The sequence below is a fragment of the Myotis davidii genome, unplaced genomic scaffold (assembly GCF_000327345.1).
Source record: "Myotis davidii unplaced genomic scaffold, ASM32734v1 scaffold167, whole genome shotgun sequence".
In the NCBI taxonomy this organism is placed as follows: Eukaryota; Metazoa; Chordata; class Mammalia; order Chiroptera; family Vespertilionidae; genus Myotis; species Myotis davidii.
This window is the reverse complement of record NW_006300048.1, coordinates 2,994,391-3,021,642: the sequence shown is the minus strand read 5'-3', so window position 1 is coordinate 3,021,642 and position 27,252 is coordinate 2,994,391. Positions and strand designations below refer to the sequence as shown.

General features: G+C 48.8%; 1 protein-coding gene across 12 annotated transcripts in view; it reads right to left on the bottom strand.

Annotated features, from left to right (window-relative positions):
* Positions 1-16,336, bottom strand: part of TJAP1 (tight junction associated protein 1 (peripheral)) — a 25,736-nt gene extending 9,400 nt beyond the window's left edge. For 3 of the 12 annotated variants that reach the window (XM_015572236.1, XM_015572230.1, XM_015572235.1), the window contains exons 1-2: positions 9,569-9,706; positions 5,162-5,291 (exon numbers count right to left, since the gene is read on the bottom strand). The gene's annotated coding sequence lies outside the window, so the exon portion shown is untranslated. Of the gene's footprint in view, positions 1-4,260; positions 4,985-5,161; positions 5,292-9,568; positions 9,707-16,263 lie in introns of those variants that run through there. The other 9 variants (XM_015572239.1, XM_015572233.1, XM_015572237.1 and 6 more) reach the window with 7 other exon arrangements.
* Positions 16,337-27,252: the final 10,916 nt, after the last annotated feature.

Sequence of the window (27,252 nt, the reverse complement as noted above, 5' to 3'; positions counted from 1 at the left end):
GCAGGCCCCTTTACGTACCCTCTATTCTCAGCTGCTGCTTTCCTTCCCTACCCTATTCCTGCCGATGCCCACACTGTCCCCCAGGCGCCAGGACATGCGTATGGGCAGGGAGGACACTGACTGCTCAGGTATCTGGTAATTCTACCTGTAAGGAGAGCAGCCTCACTCCGCAGCCCTCACTCTAATTGCCACACATCCCACAGCTCATCCTGCCTCATCCTGACCTCAAGTCCCCACGCCCCAGCCCCTCAGCACGTATTCCCAGAGCTTCTGCAGCCAGACAGTCGGGCTTGCTGAGGGGGCACACAGAGTGGATGTGGGTGGCAGTGAAGTGGGGAGTAGATGCAGGCACGGACACTCTGGGACGGATGGTGGGAAGATGGGATGGTTCTCTCCCAGCCAGAGCCGACTCTTTTCATGCACGTCAGTCACAGAGAGGGGAGCCACTCCCAACAGGGAACACAGAGGGCAATGCCCACCAGGGAGCCTGCAGTATCCCCAACGCAAGTCCACGAGGGAGAGTCTGTGCCACTCCCTGCCCCATGTCCATAAATACTGGGCCCTCGCTCCAACTCCAGAGATCCGCTAAGTGCCCCAGATTCAGCGTCTAGGGGCCCACGATGCCAGCACTGAACAGGAACACAGTGGGATGGCCGCCCACTGTCCTGGAGTAGAAGCGCCGCAGGGAAGGACAGACCCAGGGGGAGAACGGTGCCAGGTGGTGCGGAGGACAGAACAAGAAGCAGCGGGACACCAGGCCGCAAGCTGGAGGAAGGTGAAAGGTAAGCTGAAAGGCAGCAAGCAGACCCCCCAGAAAGCCCCGCTACCAGGGACAGCCTCCACTGGCCAATCTCCACCCAGAGGTTCCCAGGTGGCCTTGCAGTGTTTCAGCCCAAGGCGGTCAGCCCTGCACGGAGAAAAGGACTCCAGGGAAAACAGCTGGACGTCCGGAATGGGCCACGATGAGCAAGCAAGCAGCCTCCGGGCCTCTCGGTGCCCAGCTCTGGAAAATGGTCCTTGGAAGGTCTAGAAGTTGATGGGGGAAGAATATTACTCCAAAACTCCCTCAGCTTCAAGGAACTGGGGCAGATGACGAAAGATGTGCAGCTACCAGATCACACGCTTGGTTTGTACGAGTACAGCTGTGCTCCGGGAGAAAGGCTGGGGCCGATGATAAAACCGCTGGCTGACCCAGTTCAGTCTGAGGCTCCTTGGGCTGGGCCTGCAGGCACTGCTGAGGGAGATACCAGAGCAGCAATAAACCCTCCCCCCACCTCAGGGAGGTGAGGTGAGAAGGAAAAGCAGCTCTCCTCACCCCTCACCACCCCCACCAGCCCCCTCCTCCTCCTCCTTCTGCATAGTATTCATTCTTCACTTACTCACAATCATTTGTTTGGAGGAGAGAGTCAACCCCGTATCTGCTGGGGGGTGGGGTGGGGGGGTGGTGATAGCTTCCTAATTGCCGTGTTGCAATCTGCCAGTCAGTGCAGGCCGCCTGTTGCCACCTGCCCTGTATTAAATACCTTCTCCCTGATTACAGCCCATGGGGCATGATTAGCTGCCTCCGGAGAACAAAGTCTGCTTTCATTGGAAATGGTACTCTCACGCACAGTGAACCCGCACTGTGAACCTGAACAGCTGAGCAGGGAGTGTAGACGGAGACAGACATAAGGAGAAATGTGTGCCAGAAGCTGGCCCAGCAGTGTCCTTTAATCAAAGGACAAAAACTGCGCCAAGCTTCGCTCTTTAACCAGGAGGTGGGACTCATACCTGCCCCTTTTGTGTGGATGTGAAGTGTGTGGATGTGACCAGGGACTTTCACTGTGATCAGGGATCACCGCTGCTGAAGATGGATGGAGTCGTTTCCTGGAGAAAACTCTTCAGAATCCTGATTCTCTCCAAACCACTATCCTTACTCCTCCTCCCACCAAACACCCACAGGAGGCACCAGAGGAAGGTGCAAGTTCGAGAGCCAAGGACGCCCTCTGCTTCCTTCTGCCATCCTTTCTGTGGGTTTCCCCAAGGCCCAGGGCAAAGTCAAAGGTGCAGAAGGGAGGTCCAAGCACCTCCTCTGAGGGCTCAGAGGCCACCCCCTCAACACGGCCCAGCGAGGGAGACTGAATTGAATCCAACATGGGTGTGGCTCTTTGGCTTTTCAAACTTCTGCCTTCCCTCGTCAGATGTCTCCCCCAGTTCCAAGTTCTTCTCTACAACTTCACTGCCCAGTTCAGCTGCCCTGCCCTGGAAAGGCAGCCTGCCACCCCCACCCCCACCCCCCATCGCCCATGCTCTTGTCAGAAAATTATGGCCCCGACATTTATCTGGGCTCAGACTATTTCTGAACCTGACGATACGCCTTTCTGCTCACAGCTGGCACTGAATCAAGCAAGTGGGTCAATGAACCCAACTTCTCAATTACCAAGGGCCCCACACCACCACCAAAATCATTCAAGCTCTTCTTCATAATTCACCCAAGAAAAGTCTAACGGAAGTCAGCAATCACTGCTTTTAAAATGAAAGGAAAACCAGCCCTTCTTTAGCATACTCTCGCCTTGTTGTATTCTGCCTAATTCCCTTGGAATCCAGTAAGATATAAATAATAGAAATAAATACAGGCCCTTCCATAGCCCCCAATCAACTGCTAAAACATGCATGTCTGATCACACAGGAACTAGCGCCTCCTCTGTGAGAACTGTCCTCAGCTAACAGCTAATTGTTAGCTAACAGCTGTACCTAGTCTCTGAACTCCGCAAGCCTGGAGAAAGCCGCACCGCAAGCTCCTGAGAGCCAGGCTCTGCCTCCAAACGAGGCCCAAGAAATACAGACTACCCCGCTGCAAGGGCCAGCCCTGTAACCAGGTGATGGGCAGGGGCTCCACCAGCATGAATACGGCCCCTCTCCACCGGGGCTGTCAGTGAACAGCGGAACAGGCCTCCAGCACAGTGAGCGGATCCTAAAAGAGCTGTTGGGGCTCAGCTTTCCCCACACCGGCCCCAGGTGCCCCTCCCACGTGCAACCAGCCCCCAGTTTCCGGCACGCAGCTGTTCCTGCGATACATGAGCAAGGCCCTCAGCAATCCTGGGCGCGTGGCGGGCAAGCATCCAGCAGCTCACGGAGTGGGGCCTGGGCAGGCTCTGTTCTGGGCTGATGACTCGGCTGGAAGATGCCAGTCTGTGCCCAGACTGGCCCTGCTGCCCCTCTGACAGCCATGCTGCCACCCCTCTGGGCAAGTACAATCTCACCCTCTTGGGACAAGCTGCCTGGGGCCCTGATCTGGCCTCATGCCTGCTCAAAGAGGAACAGACTGACAGGTTTTTAAAAGCCAAAATGGGTGGGTATTACTCTGTCACAGAGTAATCCTGAGGACTCAAAACTAGAGCTGTGACCTTCAGTGCCCACCCGGCTCCCCACCTGAGCAAATACCTCAAGTCTATCACCTGACCTCATTCAAGCAAACACTAGACAGGAACAAAGGGGCTAAAGACGACTGATGAGCCAACCAAACCAACCCCCCTCCTATAAAGAGAGGGCCAACATATCCCCAAGATCACAAGCAGCACCTGACAGTGGTCCCCATGCCCTCTCCTAAGATGCAAGAACCAAGTGAGGGGTGGCCCTGAACTAAGCCTCCCCTCCAGTTTCCTTTGGCTTTCCTGGTCAGAGCCAAGCCACAAACCCCTCCAGCTTGCTAACTCAGGGTCCCTAAACGTCTGAGTAGCATCTACCAGCTCTCACATTTACACACCCCCACCCCACACTAGTAGACAGCTCACTACCTTCTCCCTCCCAGCCCAAGAGTACAGAACCACTGTGCGGGCCTGCAGGTCTCAAGTTTCCCTAACCAGCCTACCCCAAACTGCACGGCCTCCAGAGGCAGGAGACATAGTCTGTCTAAAAAGTTACCTGTGGCCCTAGCTGGCTTGGCTCAGTGGATAGAGGTCAGCCTGCGGACTGAAGGGTCCCAGGTTCGATTCCGGCCAAGGGCACAAGCCTGGGTTTCGGGCTCAATCCCCAGTACGGGGCGTGCAGGAGGCAGCCGATCAATGATTCTCTCCCATCACTGATGTTTCTCTCTTCCTTAGGGCACATGCCTGGGTTGCGGGCTCATTCCCTAGTAGTGGGTGTGCAGGGGGCAGCCAATCAATGATTCTCTCTCATCAATCACTGATGTTTCTCTCTCTTCCTTCTCCCTTCCTCTCTGAAATCAATAAAGAAATATATTTTTTTAAAAAAAATAAATAAATAAAAATAAAGAGTTACCTGTGCATAACACCAGAGAATTCCATCAGTCGGCCTTCCTGTTGTCTTGGGAACCCCCTTCTCCTTTCCAAACTAAAGGGCCATTCACCAGCCTCCCAATCTCAGGCCAGGGCCTCACCTAGGCCCACTGTGGGATCCAAAGCAAGTCCTGCTCCCTTGGGCTAAGGCGCCCTTCCCAGCTCTTCTCGGCTAAAGTCCACCTGAAGTTCCAGCTGTGGAAGGCGGGGTGGAGGGGGCCGGGCTCCACCCACTCTACCTCCCAGAATGACAGTCACCAATGGGAGCTACATCTCAGGTGGGTACCTGGTTCTGGGCTCGAGCTTTCACTTTAAGTAGCTTCACTCTTCTGCCCAGGGAATTTCTCACAACCAGGCCAAGGTTTTCTTCAACCTCCCCAACCCCAAGGAGAACCTTGCAGCTAATCTTAAATTATGACCCTGGCGTGAGTATAATGGGGATACCATTCAATCCTCCTCTTGAAAAAGGAAGGAAACGGTTCAGTCTAAAAGAAAATCTCCACCTGTCCCTGAGGCAGGAAAAAGAAACAGCAGGCTAACTGAGGGACACGCTCCCACTCCATGGTGCTACAGGCATATTAAACAGAAACTCGACCCAATTCTGTTTTAAGAAAGATCTGGGCGGCATGGTACCGACTGAGGGGAGGCCACGTCCTGCAGCAGGCTGGCAAATGGGCAGGAGGCTGTGCCTAGGGAACCCTCCTCCCTGGCCAGAGCAAGGAGACTGGGAAGATGGAGGGAACCCAGTTATAAGCACCAGAGAACAGGAGACGGCATGAGGTAAGCCAGGGGGAGGAGGTGGCCAGGCTGCCGGGAGGGAGGGAGGTCAGAGGCACCGCTGGTGGTACTCCCGGAGCAGGTTAGCTGGCCCAGGTCAGACTCACAGGGTTAGTGTCTTCTCCCCAACCAGCCAGCTCTCCTGGTTAGCACGGTTAGTGACAGACTCATGGCAGACACCCTCCAGGCACTCCATATAAACAGACAGCTTGATTTGTGAGCAGCCCAACTCCGGAGCTGCAAAGAGAGAACAGAAGGAATGCCAAGCTGCAATGCCCAGGGTACACACTGCACTCTCCTGACAGGCAAGGCTCCCCCGGACTTAGCACCGGGGGCTTTCTCCCACCCGGAAATCATGCCAGGCAGAGGTACAGAGCCGCCCTGCCACCCAGTGAGTCCAGCTCACTGACCCCAGGTAACAAGGCTCTCTGGTTGGTCAACAGAGAGGTCAGCTGTTGTGGAAAGGTTGCTGCTACCAGGCGGGGCAGCTCCTTTCTCACCTATTCCCAAACACTGATGCCAGGCTACACCAGAGCCCTAAAAGCTGGGTTGTCAGAACAAATCCACCCACAGCTGCAGCTGCCACCCATCCCATGCCTGTGCTAGCAGAGTCCACCCACCACCACCCACAGGCTCTGAGGAAAGGGGCTGGGAGAGAACTGGCTCAGGGATCAGAAGCTGCAACAAGAGCTGCGTGGAAAGCACAGTACAATGGGGCAGTGTGTGACCCGGCCCAGCACTGGGCCAGTCAAGGGGAGGGCAGCACACTGCTGCCTTTGAGTTTCTGAAAGGGCCGGGGGATGGCTCTTCTCAGGGAGCTGGCCCAGTGGAACCCACAGAGCAAGGATAAAGGTTTTGCTATAGCCAGGCTCCAACAGGGACTAGTCCACCCTCTCAGAACGAGCCATGGTTGAAAGACAAGCATCACACTTTCCTGGATCCTGCAGAACCACCCTAGGGGAAGTAACATGCCCTTGCTTTCTGTATCAAGGCAAAGCAGCCACAGCAGTGGAGCCCAGAGACCCCACAAGAAGTGCCTCTGGGGCAGCAGGACAGGAGAGCTTCAGCAAATACTGCTGTACTTAAAGGAAAGGCAACATGCTGTTAGGGGAACAACAGGGAGGGAGTTTCCCTTCTGCCTGGATAGCCCTGCAGAAGAGGAGATGACTTGGGGTAGAGGAGGGAGACCAGCGACCACCCTAGCCACACAGAGGGGCCTGGCCCTTCTCCCAAGCCCAGGTTAATGATTAACGCAGGCAGGGAAAGCCTCCAACTGCCTACTCTCTGGGATCCCCATAATGCTGTGACAACAGCCCCAGAGCTCAAAAGGCCAAGGCCTGACCATGCAGGGCGAGATAAACATCTAGAAGAGAAAAAATTCTTCCTGTGGGCTCTGACCTCTTCCCTGGACTGATAAGAAAGCATGGCCAGCCACTGAGGAGTGGTTAGAGTATCAGGGTCAAAGGGTCACGGGTTCGATTCCCAGTTAAGGGCACATATATAGGTTGCAGGTTCAATTCCTGGCCCCAATCAGGGCATGTGTGGGAGGCAATCAATCTATGTGTCTCTCTCACATCAATGTTTCTCTCTCTTCTTCCCCCCCTCCCTCCTTCTGTCTTACTCTCTCTCTAAAAATCAATGGAAAAAATATCCTCAGGTAAGGATTAACAACAATAATAATAAAGGTTTGGACTTTAATCCCCTCGAGGGGGGGAGGGAGGGAGGGAGGGAGAGAAGAGAGGAAGGGAGAAAGAAAGAAAGGAAGGAAGGAGGGAAGGAAGGTCATGAACAAGCAATCTTCAGAATCCTCACCCTCAAAACAATAACAATAATAAAAAACAAAACAAAAACACCAACTGGGTCTGGTTTGCTTTCAAAAAGTAGAGAAACAAGTGACCTGCCTAACCCAAGGTTGAAACCAGGGACGTTCTCTGCACGGAAACCGAGGTTGAAAAATCAGGTAGCTTTACTCTCTTCCCAGCCAAAGATGACAGAGGACTGAAGGGGAGAAACAGGTAAGATGCAGTGTTGATGCCCACATCATGCTTATATCCATTTTGATTCCCACTCAAGGGCACTCCTGCCGTACAATTTCAGCTCAGAATAAAAACAGTCCCTCAGAGAGAACCAGCGGCCTGAACCTATATGGAAACCTGTTCACCTCCCGAGGAGCAAGCCCGGAGGACCCCAGGCTGGGAAGAGGCACAACCAGGTTCCAATGGGGACACTCGACCTTGGGTAGCTTGTAAGGTGAACAGAGCAAATAGAAGACCAATATTATTATTGAGTTTTATAAGTAATACATTATTAGTAATGTCTAGAAGGACACAAAATAATTAGAAGGGTACATAATAAATGGTTGACAGTTGTTAAAACTGTTAGTTTCCTATCTTTGGAGGGTCTCTTTACTTTTTATTTTGTGTATTTTTCTGGATGATTGGTATTTTATACAGGGACTTATGTTTATGATAAAAACATACAGATCCCAGGCAGACAAAAGCCTTCCACCTCACTGTGCTTTGCCATCTGGAGGAGCTTTCCCTTCCACAATATGATATGCCCTTGGATCCTTACAGCCTAGTGAGGCCCACAGAACGGGTGGAGTTCTCCCATTCTGAAGTGACAGAGAAGAACAAGTGACTTGCCCAAGACCACAGACTGGGACAGAACCCTCTGTTTCCAATTCCAGCCAAAGCATGGAAAGCTGTCTTCCCTAGGGAGGCACAGAAAAGCCATGACAATTCTGTCATGACCTTAATGGATTCCAAATGCCACTAAGAGCAGACAGTTGACACTTTTAAGACAGTAACTAACAAAGAAGAGGTCTCACTCTTCTACTCATGGCCAGGCCAGCTGACTCACTCAATCTCCTCTCAAATCTGCTTAACATGCAAGGTAGCTTTTCACTCCTGACAAGAGGCCATCAATGAAGACATGCCAGCCCCAAACCGAGAGACCAGGGGTAGCGCCCAGGTAAAAGTCCTTCACTTTTAGCTATTGGCTTCATCCTTTTGATTGTCTAGGCATTAACAAGATTATAGCAAATCCTGGCTGTGAGCTCGGAGCACACCTAGATCAGACTAATGATACAACCAGAAAAGAAAGCAGGCTATAGGGGCACTAAAAGAAGCTTAATAAATAACAAAGAGGATGCCAGAAGCCAAAGACTAATTCAGCAAGAAAACAGACCAGCGTGTTTAGCCTCCTCTTCTAACCCTGTCCTTAGGGGTGTTTTATGCAATAAAAAGGCTGAAAAGGGAGACAGCTGAAGCCAAGCACCGGGAAGATCATTTAACCACATTAACTCAACCCTGAAAAACAATCAGTGACGCTATTTTTAATACTATCACTTTTGTTTATGCAGGACCTGCCTTCCTAAGCATTCAAAAGGTTTTGCCAGATAAATCCTATTTGCTTTAGTCTCCCTGAGGAAGGACTGGGTGGGGGTCACACAATAACCCGGATGGCTCAGCTCGGACTATGTAGGGCAAAAGCATGTTAAACTTGTGGCCCGAAGTTCGCATGCGGCCCACAACGAATATTTTTGCGGCCCAGCCAAAATAATGGTATGTAAGAAAACATTAATTTTATCATTGCTCTTGTTCTATTATATAGTATACTTTTTTGACATATACCTATGTCTCTATGAAAATTGAAGCTTGTAGTTTTTTGCAGCTCACTTAAACTTAAACCTTATTTGGCCCGTGTTAGCCTTTGAGTTTGACATGCTTGGTGTAGGGCCTAAGTGCCTTCATTAAAGGACCAGAGCCCTTAGCAGCTTCAGAGATAGAAGACTTTGCCCCTAGTGGGGAAGACAGGCGAAGAGCCACTAGCATCAGAGAGCAGGAGTGCTTTGAGGGCGCAAAGGAGAGGTGCCTGGCTGGGGGAGGGCCAGACAACAAGGCTGTCTTCCTGAAAACACAGACATACCTTCCTCACCTGATTATAAACTCACACTGGAGTACCACCTGGCATTATACAATTAAGAGGTCTAGACTTCTGGAAACAACTTCCTTTGGTGTCTGCTGAGAACTGGTGTCTAAGAACAACCCCCTTGCCTCCATCAACTACACTAAAAATAAAAAGGCAAAGAGAAGACAGCAACTCTCTCAGCTACCAGCCCCATTTCCGGGGCGTATCCAAGTTAAGCCAGTGCTGTGACACAAGATCATCAAAGCCCTAAGAAAACTGGGCCCCAAAAGTCTGGCTTCCTCAATGCCTAGATGTGTTCCACCAGCTTCACCCAACACTTTTCAGTTCATAAAACACCAGGAGAAAAACAAAACAAAACAAAAAAACACCAGGAGACATGGATCCTCAAACACACCATCCAGTCATCCCCAGTCTTAACTACATTACAAATCTGCCTGCCCCCACCTGTATCCACCAAAGTCACCACCAATCTCGAATGCATGTCACGACCCATCAGAGGAGTCATTCCAACACAGGCATGGGGAGAAGCATCAACAATCTTTTTTTAACAGGCTGCTCACTGACGATGTCCCCAACCTCACCTTTTTTATTGCTTCATCGCAGGAAAGGAGACTCTCAATTTTACTCCCACTTCAAAAATGCTCCTGGCTACCTGGCAGAAAGCAAAAGGCTTATTCTAGTTTGAATAAAAACAAAGCCTTTTCTTATACACTGAGTTTTTCAAAATGGAATTTGTTCGTTCAACAAATATTTACTGAGTATCCTTCACTTGCCAGGCACCGTGCTATATGCTGTAAGCTCATTACCTTTAACGCTCAATACCCCTGCATAAAAGATAATGTCACTCTCACTTTACAACAGTGGTTCCCAACCTTCTGGCCCTTTAAATACAGTTCCTCATGTTGTGACCTAACCATAAAGTTATTTTTGTTGCTACTTCATAACTGTCATGTTGCTACTGTTATGAATCGTCATGTAAATATCTGATATGCAGGATGGTCTTAGGCGATCCCTGTGAAAGGGTCCTTTGACCGCCAAAGGGGTCGCGACCCACAGGTTGAGAACCGCTGCTTTATAAGGTACAAGACCAAGGATCCTACTGGTTAAGCCACTTGCCCAAAGTCCCACAGCTGATGAGTGGCAGAGTCTGGGTTTAAACCAGGTGTGCCAAGCTCCAAAACCAGACTCTCTCACACTGCTCACCCACTCCCAATTCTCCACATACCCACCCTCCCAATCTCCCATCCTCCACAGGGGGTCAGCGCAGTGAAAAAGATGAACAATTAAACTCACCACACAAGATAAGTTCCAGAACAGAGGTTCGAACACAGTGCTGTGGGGGCCACGAGGAGGAACGGAAAGCAGGACAGTCACATGGGTGATGGGAGCTGGGTCTTAGGGGATAAGCAGTTTCAGAGACACGGTGAGCATTATCAAGAGAGTACAGTGCACAAGCAAAGAAGAATACAGTAAATGGATGGCCACAGCAAGTTCAGGAGCATCAGGAAATAGGAGCGATGAAGAACAGGACAAATGAAGTGGAGTGGCAGCAACTCAGGCTAGACGGTTGGGTTTGGGCTAGCGTGTAAAGAATCTTTGGCTATGACTGTATCCTAAAAAAGGGGAACCCATGGCATTTCTAAGAGAAGAAACATCTTTTTTTAATAGGAAAATAATTTCAGCAGAGAAGCTAGACTGGCGTTGGGAGAGACGGCCACCACATTTCATTTGTCCTATATGCACCTATAACAGGTGCATTATAAAGCACCTATTCTGTGCCCTGCACTATCCTAAATGGGAGAATGCAATAATGAATAAGATACAGTCCCTCTTCTCAGTCTTAGAGAGTCAGACAAGTAAACAGGCAATAACAATAAAGGATAAGTGTGAAAATAGAAGCACAGAAGAAGGGCACTAAAAGGGGTGAGGTCCTGAAAGGAAGTGACAGTTAGACTGATGTGAAGGACCAAAAGGGAGGAAAGGGGGGAGGGGGGATGCATCCCGGACAGCAGGACCAGCCCCCGCAGATGCCCAGAAGCTAGAATGAAGTACATTCAGAGAGCTGTTAAGAGACTGAATCCAGGTGAGAAATGAAGGCCTGGTTTACCCAGAGGTCCTCGGCACTCAAAAGGTGGTGGTAAGGATGGGAAGGGAGTAGACTGAAAGATAATACATGAATAAGCAGTGTCTGAGAAGAAATGGATTTAGACAAGAAAACAGTAAAGGGGGAGAATCAACTCAAAATCCATCAGACTTCACCCTGCAGTTTAATCATTTGCTAAAATGTGATCCGCATCCAGAAAGTCTGAGTACTTCAACCAAAACACAAAGATGTACCCTATGGAGATAACGCGTTTCAGCACGCTGCCTGCAACACGAGATGTAAAGTACACCATCCTGAGACACGTGGTTCCTCAGTTAATGGAGGAGACCAGCAGAGACTGACAAAATTACGTGTGCCACAGGTGATTTTGAAACTAGAAAAGTTCATCACAGGGCTGGGTAGGAATTCCCAAGGAAAGCCCTAATTCCTAAACCCCCAATTCCCTGAAATCTGGTTAGACACCAGGCCCGTGCCTACTCTGATGGCAGGGTGGAGAGTCATTTACGGAAGAAAAAGATGGGCCCTGAGGGTGACTTAAATAGACAGAGCATGACTCAGAAGGAGGGGAAGAGTGAGTCTTAAATGCAGGGCCAAGGAAAGCCAGTCTACCACGCCGTGGGCACACCTCTGCCCCAAGGCTGCCGGAGGCCTGCCCGGCTAAAGGAAAAGGCCTGAGCGCCAAGCCAGGGTCTTCCTCCGCAACACGAGCCTCAGCAGAAGCGCATTTGCTTTCCATTTTCCTCTTAAGCTGGGGAAGGAACTGCTTAAAATGCCATGTTGTGTGGGTCTTTCCTACGCAGTTTGTTACTTGCTTGTTTTTCTTTTGTTTTGTTTTTTAAATAAAGAGACTACAAACTGCATATCATTTATTGTTAATTCTGCCCAAATGACCCTCTTCCTTTTACTTTCTGTCGATTCATGGTACAAAATTCTGTAAAGTGCCCTCAGAAATCCTGCAGAGAAGCTCTTGTTACTGCTGGAAGCAAAAAACCTCACTAGTGAGTATTTAATACAGAAGCACAAACTTGTAAGTAGATTGTCTCTTCCAAATGGGGGCTCAGATAACAGAAAACACAGAAAAAGTATAAAGATAACGGTAATAAACAGGGACACCACCGCCTCCAAGTGGAACTGTGCTTTGTCACCTTTGGCTCCCACAATAGTAATAATAATAGCTCAGCCCATGGAAAAACTTCTGAAATACAGGCTAAAGGAGAACATGAAAAGTTGGCAGTTTTTCTTTGCTGTCTTGGTTTGGTTTATCACTCTTTTTCAGGTTTGCACACCCATCCCCAAGTCCACAGGCCAAGTGGAAACAGGATCTCTCCCATTTCTGATCATTGGTATGCATCAGAAGCAAAGTATTTCCGTGTATTCAGTGCTGTTACTTGCTTGTTCAAAGAAAGATGCATCCAGTCTGTCCATGAGTTTAACACTATGGCTACTTCAATAGCTCATGTCGGTAATCAAAGTCAGAAATGAGCCTTATATTTACATGTACATTAATATGTTCTCTCTCTCTCTCCCCCCCTCCCCTAATGTCCTAATATCCTAATGTCACTCTGCTCATCCAACCCAGGCTCAAGGTTTTGCAAAGGCCAACTTGAATCATGAAGAAAGAGCCCAGATTTGGCTAATATGGCACAGAGGGCTCTGTCACCAAGGTCCCAGCACCAGTTATTTCTGAGAGGAAGGAGGGAGCTGTGATGAAGAGCTCAGCTCCTAAAACATTTTTTAAATAACCAAAAAATTTTACTTGCAATATGGGTATACATCTAACCATCACAACAAACAAACAAAGCGATACAAACTGCCACCAGGCATATTTTGAAGTTAACTTCACACTGGGAAAAAAAAAAAAAAAGGCTCATTTGCCAAAGCCAGATTGTCTGGAATCAAATTCCAGATCTGCCACTTACAAGCTCAGTAACCTTGAGCAAATTACTTAACCACTCCGTACCTCTATTTACTCATCTGTAAAATGGGGATAATAGCAGTATTTACTTCATAGGGTTGTTATAAAAATTAGTTAATACATTTAAAGCACTCACCACAGTGCCAGGCACATAAAATGTGCTTGATAAGCACTATTATTATTATACCATCATCATCATCATTATCACTCAACTGCAAAGAAGCCTCAAAGCTTCAGCAGTAAATAACTGGCTTTTTAACACTTTATTTTTTAAACTATGTTTTTACTGATCTGAGACAGAGGAAGGGAGAGGGAGAGAGAGAGAGAGAGAAACATCAAATGAAATGAGAGAAACATTGATCAGCTGCCTCCTGCGTGCCCACTACTGGGAATTAAGACCTCCACCTGGGCATGTGTCCTGATGGGAATCGAACCCGCAATCTCTCAGTGCATGGGACCACACTCAATGAACTGAACCACGCCAGCCAGGGCTTAACAACACTTTAAATAGTTTAAAAAGCTGTACTTCATCTCTCTAGCCTCAGAACAGCAGCCCAAACCGGTACAGGTCCTGCATAGAGAGACTCCAGGTTCGATCATGAAGCAGAGATTAGTGCTGAGATCTAGCAAAATAACAACAAATACATATTGAGGTTCAGGTAATGTTCTAAATGCATTAATATATTAACTTATTTAACCCTCAAGACAATCCTAAGAGATACTCTTACCAAACCCATTTGATTGATGAAAAAGCTGAGGCATAGAGAGCAATGTAATTTTTTTCTTTTTAAAAAATTGTATTTTTTTTATTGATTTCAGAAAGGAAGGGAGAGGGAGAGAGAGACAGAAACATCAATGATGAGACAGAATCATTAATTGGCTGCCTCCTGCACACCCCACAACCCAGGCATATGCCCTAACCAGGAACTGAACATGTGACCTCCTGGTTCATAGGTCAACCACTGAGCCATGGCTGCCGGGCTCTTTCTTTTTTGGAAATATCCCCAAAGAGTAAGGATTTTTTTTTATTTTTAGAGAAAGTGGAAGGGAGGGGAGAGGGAAGAGGGGAGAGACTCTGCCATGTTTAGTTTGGCTAATAAACTGATTTATTTTAAAATGTGACTTAATGGGGAGAGCACAAAGAGAAGGGGAGAGAGGAGAGGAAGAAGCATTGCTATGTGAGAGACACATCACTGGTTGCCTCCTGCACCTGCAACCCTCTGGTGTGCAGGCCAACGCTCTAACCACTGAGCCCACCAGCCAGGGAGATCTGTGTAATTTCCAAAGGTCACAGAGCTTTAGAAAATGGCAAAGCCAGGATATGAACTACACAGTCTGGCTGTGGAGTCAATGCTCTTAACCTGTACACACACTCACCACACCGTCCTTGCTGATCACAATTTCCAAGGGGGCATCCACACATTGTCCTCGGAAAGAAAAGGTTCCTAACCTTCTCATGGAGGCACAGCTAAATAGCATCGGTGCTTCAGGTACCTGGAGGTATTGAAGCTGGCCCAGTAAGTGATTTGGGTTGGTGTGTCTGCAGTCAGACGTTTTTTGGGGTGGGGGGTTAGAGCAAGGAGCAGGAGATAGTTAGTGAGGTGTCCAAGACCAAACCAGACCTCCCAGTCCAGGCATGGAGCAGAGGTCAGCCTGGAACTGGCTTCAGTAAGAAGCCTACTCCCAACTTTGGCTTGGGCATAACCACAGGGCATCAAAGCAATGGAGGGCCATATTCACTGCATCCGTGGCTCCTTTCTTTTTCTCCAACCCCAAGCCCACTATCTCTAAAGCCATGTTTAGTTTGGCTAAGAAACTGATTTTAAAATGTGATTTGATGGGGAGAGCACAAAGGAAGAGAAGCAAGCTACCAGAAGAGAAAAGGGCACGTTCCACAATCCTTTACTTCCATCACCACACTGTCCAGGCTGTAAAGCAGTTCTCAAAATATTAGGGGTCTCAGAGAGCTATGTAATAAACATTCCCAGAGCTTTACACCAGTCAGCTCGACCTCTTACCATAAATCCATCTGGATTCTTCTGCCTTTCCTCCTCCTCTGACCCGACCTACCCCCAAATCCACACCCCCAAGAACACTTAAGGAGAGAGAGAAGAAAAGAAAGAAAAGAAAGAAAAGAAAGAAAAGAAAGAAAGAAAGAAAGAAAGAAAAGAAAAGAAGGAAAAGAAAAGAAAAGAAAGAAAAGAAAGAAAGAAAGAAAGAAAGAGAAATGCTGCAAGAGTGAACTCAGGAGTTGGTAACAGCAGGTGCCCAAATGGTCAGTGAACATCATCAGAAATTTGTTTTCTCATGACTCCCCACCATCTGTCACCCACAAATCGCCACTTCAGGCAGGATACCAAACTGAAGATGTGATGGGAAAACTGAAGAAGATAGTGAACATGTAGGAAACTGCTTGTGACGGGGGTGTGTTAAAATATTTACAGCCTGATCTCCGGGCTACTTGCCCATGTTCACTTGCACAGGTGAAGGCTCACAATTCTACCTCTGACTCTCAAAAAATCAGCATGCAATCTAAGCAGAATACTCATTTAGGGACCACAGGCACAGGGTAACCTCTACAGAACAGCGCCCTCCTCAGAGACAGTGATTCTCAGCATCATTCCGAGCCCATGCATCCTGCTTCCGGGGAGCATGCCAGCCTGTCTCCGGAGGCCACCTTACCCGCTACCTCTTCTTCCTCCAGGCAGGCACTGTGATGCTTCCAGTCCCTGGGGCCCCAGGGTCTTCAGCTGAAATTGGGGCAGATGCTCCTATAGAGACTGTGGAAAGGCTGGTCTAAGTCTGTAAGGGTCATTTGGCTGGAGTCCCTTCCTCACCAAACCTGCCCAGCATCCTCCAGGCTTCCCCTTCCCCACTATGCTCCCCACAGGAAAGACCCCATGGCTCCCCCACCGGCCTGATGCAGGCGGACCTCGGCCACGAGCTCCAGGTGTCTTTACTTCTCAGTTGAAAAATGCCCCTGCAAATCGTGACCCTGCTTCTCCAGGACCGGCATACCTACTTCGGGCTCCCCCGCCCTGCACCCCTCCCCCAGGGCTGCCATTGGATCCTAGGGTCCCTCGCTTCCTACCCAAGCTCCCTCTTGTTTTCTCTCTGCCCCCAACCCTCCTCCATTCCATTTCCTCTCCGCAACCCTGGAGCTGGTCCCTCCTCCGCCCCGACTCCAGGCCAGTGCCCCCACGACCCTCCCCCGAACTCCGGCCGCCCGGCCCGACTACTCCAAGCCCACAACAAACTTTCTTCCGCGGCCCGCTGCCTTCAGGCTGCCATCTTGTCGCGGGGCAGGCCGGGAAGTGGCCACGGCTTTGGGAATCCCCACGCACCGGGCGCCTTGCGTCACCGGGGGGCGTGGCTATGGGCGTGGCCTCGGCCGGGTACCGGGTGGAGGGGAATGATGGGGATGTCCTCGGAGCGGGATTCGGAAGCCGTGCCGCGGAGGAGGAAGGAGGTGTAGCAGTAGGGAAGTAGCGGGGAGGATGGGGAAATATTCTGGTACTCAAAAAAAAAAAAAACCCAACACACACACACACAGAATAGGGGGAAACAGCACAAATATATGGTGGGAGAGTCTTAGCGCTGCTTTCCCATCATCCAAAGGATAAAAGCAGCTTCTCAGATTGTCACGCAGAGAGCCGCACGGCCCAGCCTCCTCCACGTTCACCAGCCTAATTTTCCACCTCTCCCCGGGACTTCAGGTTCCCAACTGCCCTGTGTATTCAAGCCTTAAAATGCCCAAGCCCTGTTCTCCCCTTGCATTATCAATTCCTATGCCTCCAGCCCTGAGCTCAAATTGTCACCTCCCCCAGGAGTCCTTTCCCGACCGCCCCCCCTGCCCCAACCCCTCCGCCGCCAGACTGGATTTGGTGCTCCTTTTGCATTTACTAGTGCACGCAACTTCATTGTAGTTAACCTGTGCTGTAATTATTCGTTTACATGCTGTATTCCTCACTAAGCTGACGCTCTTTCAAGGCAAAAACTTTGTCTGATTGCATCTTCATATTCCCCATTCCCCAGCAGGTATCTGGAAAAAAATAAATGCTTAATGACTAAAGAGCATGGCAACCTCTGATGCATTAAGCATACTTCTGCCTCAGGATTCTAGGTTTGCTGTTCCCTGTGCGGGGAATGTTCTTCCTCCAGATATTCACTCCCATGAATGTCTCTGCTCATATGTCACCACCTCAGAGAAGACTTCCCTGGCCACTCTATCTAAAACAGCATCGTCAGCCACTTTCCCTTACCCTGCCTTAATTTTTTCTTTCATAGAACTTATTGTTATCTGACATATGAAATATTTCTTGGTATATTTACCATCTCCCACTATAACGCAAACTCTACAGGTCTGGGACTTTTTCTCACTCGTCACTGTAGCCCCAGTGTCGAAAACAAATCCCAACATAGTAGATGTTCAATAAATGTGTATTGAACTAATAAATGGCATGGAGATGAGTGATAGACAAATTTTTTAAAATGCTTTTAAAAAAAATTTTTTTTAATTGATTTCAGGGAGGAAGGGAAAGGGAGAGACAGAAACATCAATGAGAGAGATGGGGATCGAGCCCACAACCCCTGACCAGAATTGTACCCTGACCTCCTGGTTCATATGTTGATGCTCAACCACTGAGCCACACTGGAAAGAGAGATAGAAACATCAATGATGAAAGAGAATGATTGATTGGCTGCCTCCTGCACGCCCCCGCACTGGGGATCAAGCCCACAACCCAGACAAGAAGTAGCAACTTGCCCTTGACTGGAATGGAATCTGGGACCATCTGAAGGCCGACGCTCTATCCACTGAGCCAAACCGGCTAGGGTAGGGCTGATAGAGGAATTTTGGAATATAGAGGTAAGGAGGAGAGGTTTAAAATACTACAGAATAGAAAAATGTTTTACAGGCCCCCAAGGCCAGATGTGGCCCTATCAGGGATGGCAGGCGACACAGAACCCAGGATCAGAAAAGAAAGGAGTAGAATGAGAGCCAGGTGGAACTCGGGAGGCGGGTCCTCAGGGAGCAGAGTCCTCCTGGGAAAGCCACAGTTCAGGTAGAGGAAGTGGGGTGGGCTGGAGGCCGCCGAGAAGTGTACTCAGATCTAAAGACAACATCCCCCCCGAGCCCAGGCCCCTCTTGGCCAGATGGTTCCGGAGGAGCCTCTGCATCTGTTCCTCTGTAAATTATCCAGGGCTCCCTTCTGCCTGTCTTCTCTGGTGACAGCCGGAACAATTGTCCAGGAATTCCATCTGCTCCCCTGTCCTTCTCCCCTCCATAGCTCATCAACATTTCAGAGCAGAGAGGTGTCCCATTTCCCCTGGTCTAGGGAATGGGGGCTGGGCCTGTCCCTTGGTGGAGCTGGCCTCCAACACTTAACTTCACCAACACACACAAATAAAACCTTTGCAGAGACCCCAGGTCCCCAGAGGCCACAGGTCAATCACCTTTATTTCCCATCCGGTCCTTTCAATCCCATACAACTTTTTATTATTGCTAATTTAATAAAAATCTCACTACATGAAACAATCGTACTGGTTCTTGCAGAGTTTAAAATAAGGGCTCCCAGTCATTATACAATTTAAGGTTCCCCTTAAATTGCCAGTACGGCACTTTCAAACTGTGACATTCATTCTAATATAAGACCACAAATTCAGATTTTTTTGAAATGCCACTTTTACTGTTTACTAAAAGGAGTCTGCCTGAAAGAAGAAATGAGGAAGCTGGTTTTGTTTTCTAAATAGGACTAACACCCCCCCCTCCCCCCAAACTCTTTGCTACCTTTCCTGAAATTGTTTTGTGATCCACAGAGGGAGGAAAGCCCACGGACTGCAGGTAAACACACGTAAGGTATGTAAATTTGAAAAGTGATCCAAGTTCATATTTTGTAAACAGAAAGTATCAGCAAATATAAACCTGCCTTTGAAGAGAAAGGAAATCAGTCCTCCAGAGTTTTTAACTTTTAGGATATGTGAGATAAAGATGTTTTTACTTGGAAGTTACCTTATCACTCCCTCTGTGGATAGACGTATACCTATGTATATGTTTTGATTTCAGAGAGGAAGGGGGAGGGAGAGAGAGATAGCAACATGAGTGATGAGAGAGAACCATTGATCGGCTGCCTCTTGTATGCCCCGCACTGGGGATCAATCGAGCCTACCACCCAGGCATATGCTCTGACTAGGAATCAAACCATGACCTCCTGGTTCACAGGTCAATGCTCAATCACTGAACCACTCCAGCTGGGTTATTCTTAAACCACGATTACGTAATTGTTCACCATCACTGGAAGAGAACTGTGAGGAAGGTGGTGAAGATTAAAGACCTCTTCTAGGCTTTAGGGGTTTTATGAAGTAGCTGCAATTTGCAGAAGAGTCAGGCTAACTGCATTTTTTTTTTAAAGTCCTTTAAGGAAGTTGGATATTTTTCCATTGATTTTTAGGGAGAGTGGGAGGGAAAGACAGAGAGAATCAATGTGAGAGAAATACATAAATTGATTGCCTCCTGCACGAGCCCTGACCAGGACCTGGGCCGGGAGGAGCTTGCAACCAAGGTATGTGACCTTGACCAGAATCAAAACCAGGTCCCGTTGATCCAGAGGCCGATGCTCTATCCATTGAGCCAAACTGGCTACGGGAGGCTCATTGCATTTTGATGGCAGTTTTCATGTGGTTGTGCCTAGGTGTCCGCAGGGCTGCAGTGACTGCAGGGACCGCCTACACACACATGGTCAAGTACTTCCCCGAACACAAGCTGCTTCACCCAGATTGAAGACAGTTCTTTCTCCTGATTCTATTTATGTGGACTTAGTCTCCCAATTGGAATAGAAGTGTTGTTGTGGAGTCTGGGCTTGGAGTGACAGACTACGTAGGTGGAAAAGGACCTTGGAATAGAAGTGGGTCCTGGACAAAGACAGAAATTGGAGCTCCAGGTATTGGAGGAAACCGCTAAAGATTTTAAACCGCCCTGGCTGGTTTGGCTCAGTGGATAGAGTGTTGGTCTGGGAACTGAAGGGTCCGGGTTCAATTCTGGTCAAGGGCACATGCCCAGGTTACGGCCTTGATCCCCAGTAGTGGTGTGTAGGAGGCAGCCGATCAATGATTCTCTCTCTCCCTCTTCCTCTCTGAAATCAATAAAAAATGTATATACTAAAAAAACTATTCTTAAAATAAAATCCTTAAAAAAAAAGAGAGTTGAAACGATCCTAGGCTCAGCTCCATAGCCCTTTGAACTGTTCATCATGACAGCTAGAAGGGTCTTAAAGCCATAGCAACCTTTTTGGCTGCAATTGACATTCTGTACTAATACAGTGGGGCCTTGACTTACGAGTTTAATTCATTAAGGAGCTCGTTAACTCAAATTACTCTATCAACTCAATGCAAAAAATCGGCTGAGAGACAGATGGTATCTCAAAAAACTCGTTAGTTGGGACACTGGTAAGTCAAGGCCCCACGGTAGTTCGAAGCCAGGAAGCTGCCTATATTCTTTTTTATTTTTTTTACTCTCACCTGAGGGTAATTTTTCCATTGATCCTTAGAGAGAGAGTGGAAAGATGGGAGAGGGAGAGCGAGCGATTGAACGTCAATGTGAGAGAGATACATGGACTAGTTGCCTCCTGTACGTGCCTCAACCTGGGGGCCTGGATGGAACCTGCAACTGAGTTATGTGCCCTTGACTGGAATCAAACCCAAGACCCTTCGGTCTGAAGGCCAATGCTCTAACCACTTAGCACACCGGTGAGGGCAACTGCCTATATTCTTATTTGTGACCCTGATTGGGCATGCTGTACCCTAGTTACATGGCTGTTTTGACAATGATTTCAAAACGTCAAGAGGGATCACTTAGTCTGCTTCCGTAGATTTAAGTTATACACATCTCCTGATTCTTCTATTAATAGAAACCCACAGCTGCCGCCCTGGGGGATAACCTTATTATGTGTAAATGTCTTTTTCATAACTCGGGATGTTGAATTTGATGGGAGCCCAAGAAATGTAATTTAAATGACCTTGAAAGTTGCATTCCTTAATGTTCTTAAAACCACTTAAACCTTAAAAGATAATGAAGGCAGGAACCCAAACAGGGATTTGTACACCCATATATGCAATAATGCTATTTATAGCAGCATTATTACAATAGCCAAACAGAGGAAGTAACCCAAGTGTCGACTAACAGATGAGATGGATGTGTAAACGTAATGTGGCATCTATACACAAAGGAACATATTTTAGCCTCCCCGCCCCCCCAAAGGGAAATTCTGACACAGGCTATGACAGGGATGAACACTGAGGACATTATGTTAAGTGCAATAAGCCAATCGCAAAAGGAAAAGTTCTGTATGATTCTATTTATATGAGGTACCTAGAGTAGTCAAATTCATAGAGACAGAAAGTAGAGTGGTGGTTGCCGGGTTCTGGGGGAAGAAACGATGTGGAGTTGTGTTTAATGGGTACAGAGTGTCAGTTCAGGAAGATAAAAAAGTTCTGATGCTGGGTGGAGGTGAGGGTTGTCCAGCAATGTGAATGTTGGCCATCCATGTGAGTGCCACTGAACCGGACACTGCAGAGTGGTTAAAATGGTAAATGTGACCCACGATAAAAAAAAATGTCCTGTAAAAAAAATACTTAAAATATACATCGCATACATCTTTATATGATATCAAGTCTTGTTTCTGGCTTCTGCCTCTCCCAATTCTAAGGCAGGGCGTGTCTCCCCCCTTCAGAGCCTGGGAACCCCGAGGTAAAAACCCGTGCCCCCCTCTCAGACTTCCATTTCGGGTCTTGGGGAAGCTCAGAAAGTATAGCAGGAACAGCTCACCTCCCTCTTCAGGTCCTGCTTCCCTCGTCAGGTCCTGCTTCCCCCTGACCAGCTAGAGGCAGGCTGGTTCTGCGGTCCCAAGTCTCTTTGCTGAATCAGAAGGGCTTTGCTCCATCGCGGATGGTTACCTGAAATCTGGGCCCTGAATATAATAGATGAAGCAATTGTTTATAAGAGGCTAACAGAGAGCTTCAGCTCCCAGGAACTTCCATGTAAACCTTCAGGGATGGCTCCTTCAGCAGCTGCTGGAGAGGCTGGAACAGGACCTGCCTGGGCTGTGGATGCCTCCCCACCCCCTCTGGGTGCTGTGTGGCTCCAGGCCGGCGGGGGCTTCACAAGCAGGTGGCATCTTGGTACTGGTGTGCTTTACACTCAGAATTCTGGTTCTGGTGAAGCTTTGCCCTGCCAGGCCTGTGCACACGTGTCTGCACACGCTCACGGTCCCAAATGGACATGTTCCCTCGCTTGACATGTTGGACACTAGCTACATGACTGAACACTGGACGCATCAGCTGGCAAAGTGTCCCTTTGTGTCACTTTTCAACTAACCTCCAAATCCACAATCGGTATCTATCCTTGCCCAGCCTCCGCCCCTCCTCCCTTTCCTTGAGCAGGTATCTCCCAAGCATGGCATTTAGAGTCTGAGACCTGGCACTCCAACCCCTGAGGCGCACAATAAGCCCTGCCAACACACACACACACACACACACACGCACGCACGCACGCGCGCACACACACGTACACGCGAGTCAAACACAGCCAAAAGGTGGGGCACAATGCCTGGTTTGGATTTCAGCCCTGCAGCAGCTGGCTCCAACTCCTGCATGCGGTAAGGGTGGGGGTGGAGGACAGGAAACAAGCAGGGGGAGGAGAGGGAGGACATTTGTTTCAGGACCCAAAGGCCCCTGTGCTGGCAGAAAGCCCAGCGAAGGGTGGACGACTTGGGCCTGCCCGACTTCCTACCTGCTTCAACTCAGCTCCCACCTGGGCCCTCACTTGTTGGGCTGACAAGAACTAGCTTGGAGAGACAGGGGCAGCACAAAACAAGCAGGTAGATGATTGTCCCTTATCTGGTGAGGACGAAGGCCAGGCCTGCATGCCCCTTGGTCTTCACGGGGTCCAGAGCCTAGAGGCACACCTGGTCCCCTGTTTACTTGTAGTGTGTGAACAGTGAGCGTGACTGTGCCTGCCCTATTAGACTATAAGCTGCCTGAGATCAAGGCCCGTCCTTTTTTTCATTCACTCATTCAACTAATGCTTATTGAGTGTCTGGGGTCCCTTCCCTGCTCTTGACCACAGAGCTTACTATCATGCTGGACTCTCACAGGGAGTTGGTGGGTCAATGAACGTGTGAATGAATGAAGCTCTTCTCTTCCTCCCCATTCTCTTGTCTCTGCACCCTCATTTGATGTTGGTAACACACGAAACTTTTTGTTTGAAAAGGAGGCTAGGGAGAGAGGAGGGGAACTTGAGAAAAAGAACCCAGGTAAGGGGTGGGGAGGCCAGGAAGGATGAACCCCTGTGGCTGTGAAGGAAGGATTTATTGGCAGGTGCGCAGAAAAGAAGTGCTCAGGGAAGTGGGGAAACCTGAGGATGGGGAGACGAAGGAGAGCAGTAGTTACTGTACTGGATCAAAGTTGGAAATGAGCCTCATATGTCTAGTGGTCCCTCCAAAACGGAGGCCACTATTGAGGCAGGCTTAGGAGGACCCTAAAGTCATCAGGCTTCCAGCCCAGTCTGTTCCCTACGTCCTCCAAATGAAGCAGAGCGTCAGCCAGGGGGCTCTCACCACACAGCCCATGCCAGTCTCCTTTCCCAGGGTCTCTGTGAAGCAGACTGCTAGGCTGTGTCACTTACCTAGCTGCATGAGCACGGGGCAATGATAAACTTCTCTGTGTCTCAGTTTCTCCATCTACAAAACGGGTTAAGCATAGTGCCTATTCCACAGAGTCGTTGTGAGGTTCAACTGAGTTCATGTCTGTAAAGTGCTAGAACAGTGCCTGGCACATAGGACATCCATCTATTTACTAGCAAGGACCTTGAGGCTCAGAGAAGTTAGGTGTGTCCTGAGGGCCACCCAGCTATGGATGGGGAAGCCAGGATTTGAAACAGCTCTTGATATTCTTGCCTTGACACCACAGCCTGAAGAGCACTAAGAGGGGTCCCAGGCTGATGAGACAGGAAATGAGATGACAAAGATGGCAGGGCAGAATGTTTAACCTCAAGGCCTCCTGCAGATGGGTGCTCAGGTGAAAGGGGTGGGCCTGGAGCCGAGTGATCATGTAGCAAACGCTTGCCATGAGTCCGGAGTGGTGAAGAAGGGGTTGACAAGGGCCGAGGCAGTAGGAAAGAACTCCCATGGCCTCCCTAGGGCCAGGGGGAAGGAAGATCAGATAGAATTTGGCTGTGCCGAGCCAGCTCAGCCAAGGGTTCCGCAAGCCTGAGTGAGGGCAGTGAAGGATGAAGAAATGACAGAGAGAATAAGCTGGGTCACTCTAGGTGGACCTTCCTGTGCCTGGCTGAGGCCACAGAGAGAGATGCAGAGGCAAGCTGAGCCTTTTTTTTATAGCCAGAGGTAAACAAGGTAGTGGTCACCATAGTTACACTGTTCTTATGAGTTTCACTTGTTTTGGCAGCACTTGCTGCATCTCCTTCAGCCCATTAGCTTCCCAGATAAGATCTAGGGAGCGTCATAAGGTCAAGCCTAATTATGCTAAGAGGACTGTGCCCTCTAAGCTGGGACTTGTTTGTGGCTTTGCCAACAGGTCAGTCTGAGGCTTAACCCTATAGCCACACCCTACATTTGGCGAGCAGCCGGAACAAGGAAACGGAGGCGAGAGAGGAGGCAGGGGATGGCCTTAAGGCTTTAGCATCAGTTACTCAGGGAATAGAAAGGCCTCTGGCAAAGACAGGTGATTGGGACCGGGATGTTCTTGGAAATCCAAGCAATGAGACAAGCCCTCTGTCCTGGGTGATTGTTAATTGGGAAAGTTGCGTGTGTTAGAAACAGGTTTGCAGAAACAGAGCCTGGACTACATACATGATGCCTTTTCCATGGAGGGGTTTCCACCCCTAGTAGTGGATGGATTCTGAAAGATATTTAAACAGAAACTGTTACTAAGAGACAAACCCCAGAACAGCACAGTTCAACTTCCCATCATTACTCTTGTCACCGATCCCCCTCCTACTCTGGGGCAGGAAGCTGGCTTTAACCCGGACTCTACCCCTCAAGCCTCAGCAGCCACTCATCCCAGCGCCCCCTCTCCCACCTCCCTGTAAAAGGAACTGCACTTCACATACAGTGTCTCCTTTCACCCCCACAGTGAGCCTCTTAGAGATTAAGGCTGGCACTATTCACTCCATTTTACAAATAAGGAAACTGAGGCCCAAAAAGGTTATGAGACTTTCTCAGGTGCCCACCTCCTTTCCTCAGCAGATCCACCGACATCTCTTGGTTCCCCGGGGGCACTCATTTTTTTCTGTGGGAATAATAAAATGGTGGGGTACTGACTGATATTAAGGAGGCAGTGAAAATGGACAGTGGGGTGTGTGGCAACGTATGGATAAGTACCAAACATCAGGGCTGGAGCCATCCTTAGAGATCTCTGAGTTAGGGCATCCTATTTGCAAGGAAAACTTAAACCCAGAAAGATGGGACTTGCCTGCTGAGTACCTCTGACATATTGTCATGCTCTGTTCCAGTTATCTATCACTGCACTTAACAGATCACCTCAAAATTCCTGGCTTAAGACAACAATCTTTTTTCTAATCTCTCAGATTCCTGTGGGTCAGGGATTTAGGAAGGGCTCAGCTGGGCTGTTCTGACCTTATCGGTGGGTGAAGATGAAATGGCAGGAGCTGGAGCAGCTGCTGTGGGCGGGCTGTCCGGGCCTCTCTCTCTCCAGGTGGTCTCAGGTCCTCTCCATGTGACTGGTTGGGCTTTTTCATAGGGTAAGGTCAGGTGGACAGTCAGATTACCGGGCAACTCAGATCTCCAAAGGCACGTGTCCCGGGAGAATCAGGTGGAAGCTGAATCATCTTTGTGACCTGATCTCAGAAGTCACATAGCGTCATGTCTACCACAGCCGACTGCCTCAAGCCAAGGGAAGGGATGACGGACCCTGCCTCTCAAAGGGAGGAATGTCAAAGTCACACAGTTAGAAGCGCATGTGGGATGGGAGCTCTTTGGAAAATGCCGTCTGCCAGGCTGTTGCTCAATCACCTGGATTGATTGCAAGGCTCAGAGGAAAGATAGGCCTGGTCTGAACCCTGGCTTCATCACTCACCAGCTCTGTGACCTAACCCCTTGTATCCTCTCCTTCTCCATCCATAAAACCGGAGTGATAATAATACCTGCTTTGCCGAGCTGTGGTGAGATTTAAGTGGGATGGCCTGGCCCACAGGAAAAAAGTTTTTTCTTCTTCCAAGTTATGAGACAGCAGTGAATACACCATCAACCTAACTGCCTCACCCTGCCCATGAAGCAGACCCACGTATCAAATAAGGCAGGGAGCCCTAGCTGGTTTGACTCAGTGGATAGAGTGTTGGCCTGCGGACTGAAGGGTCCTAGGTTTGATTACAGTCAAGGACACATGCTTGGGTTTTGGGCTTGATCCCCAGTAGGGAATGTGCATGAGGCAGCCAATCAATGATTCTCTTCAATCATTGATGTTTCATCTCTCTCTCCCTCTCCCTTCCTCTCTGAAATCAATAAAAAAATAAAAAAAGAGAAACTAAGATAAATGAGAGTACACATTCACCACTAAACAGTACAAAACATGAAATGATAAATCGAGAACTAAATTACAGCAATAAAAAACAAAACAAAGTCCTTGCCTTCAGAGATCTTATAATCTAGGGGAGCCAGTCAACATATAAATATGCTAATGGTATTATGTCAGGTGGAGAAAAGGGCTGTGGAGAAAAATTAAGATAAGGGAAATATGCCCAGGGTCAGGGCGGGGTTAGTATATGGGTAGATCAGGGAGGGTCTCTTTACTAAGATGAAATTTGAACAGAGAACTGAATGAAAATATGAGGGTTTGAGCGATGAAAATATATGGGTAAGAGCAGTCCAGGCAGAAGGAATAGCTAGTGCAACGGTCCTGAGGCAGGGAACAGACTTGATGTGTTTGAGGATCAACATAGAGGCTAGTTTAGCAGAGCAGAATAAGGCAGGGAGAGCACAGGGGTTAAGATCGAAGGGGATCCACTGGAAGGTTTTGAGCAGAGATGTGACATAGTCTGACTTCTATCGTTGAGATACACTTTTTATTTTTGAATAATTTTAGATTTACAGGAAAGTTGATAAGATACTAAGGAGAGTTCTTATATACCAACCAGTTTCCCCTGATGTAACACTTTACATGACCATGGTAGGTTTGTCAAAACTAAAAAGCCAACATCGGTACCCTAGTGTAAACTA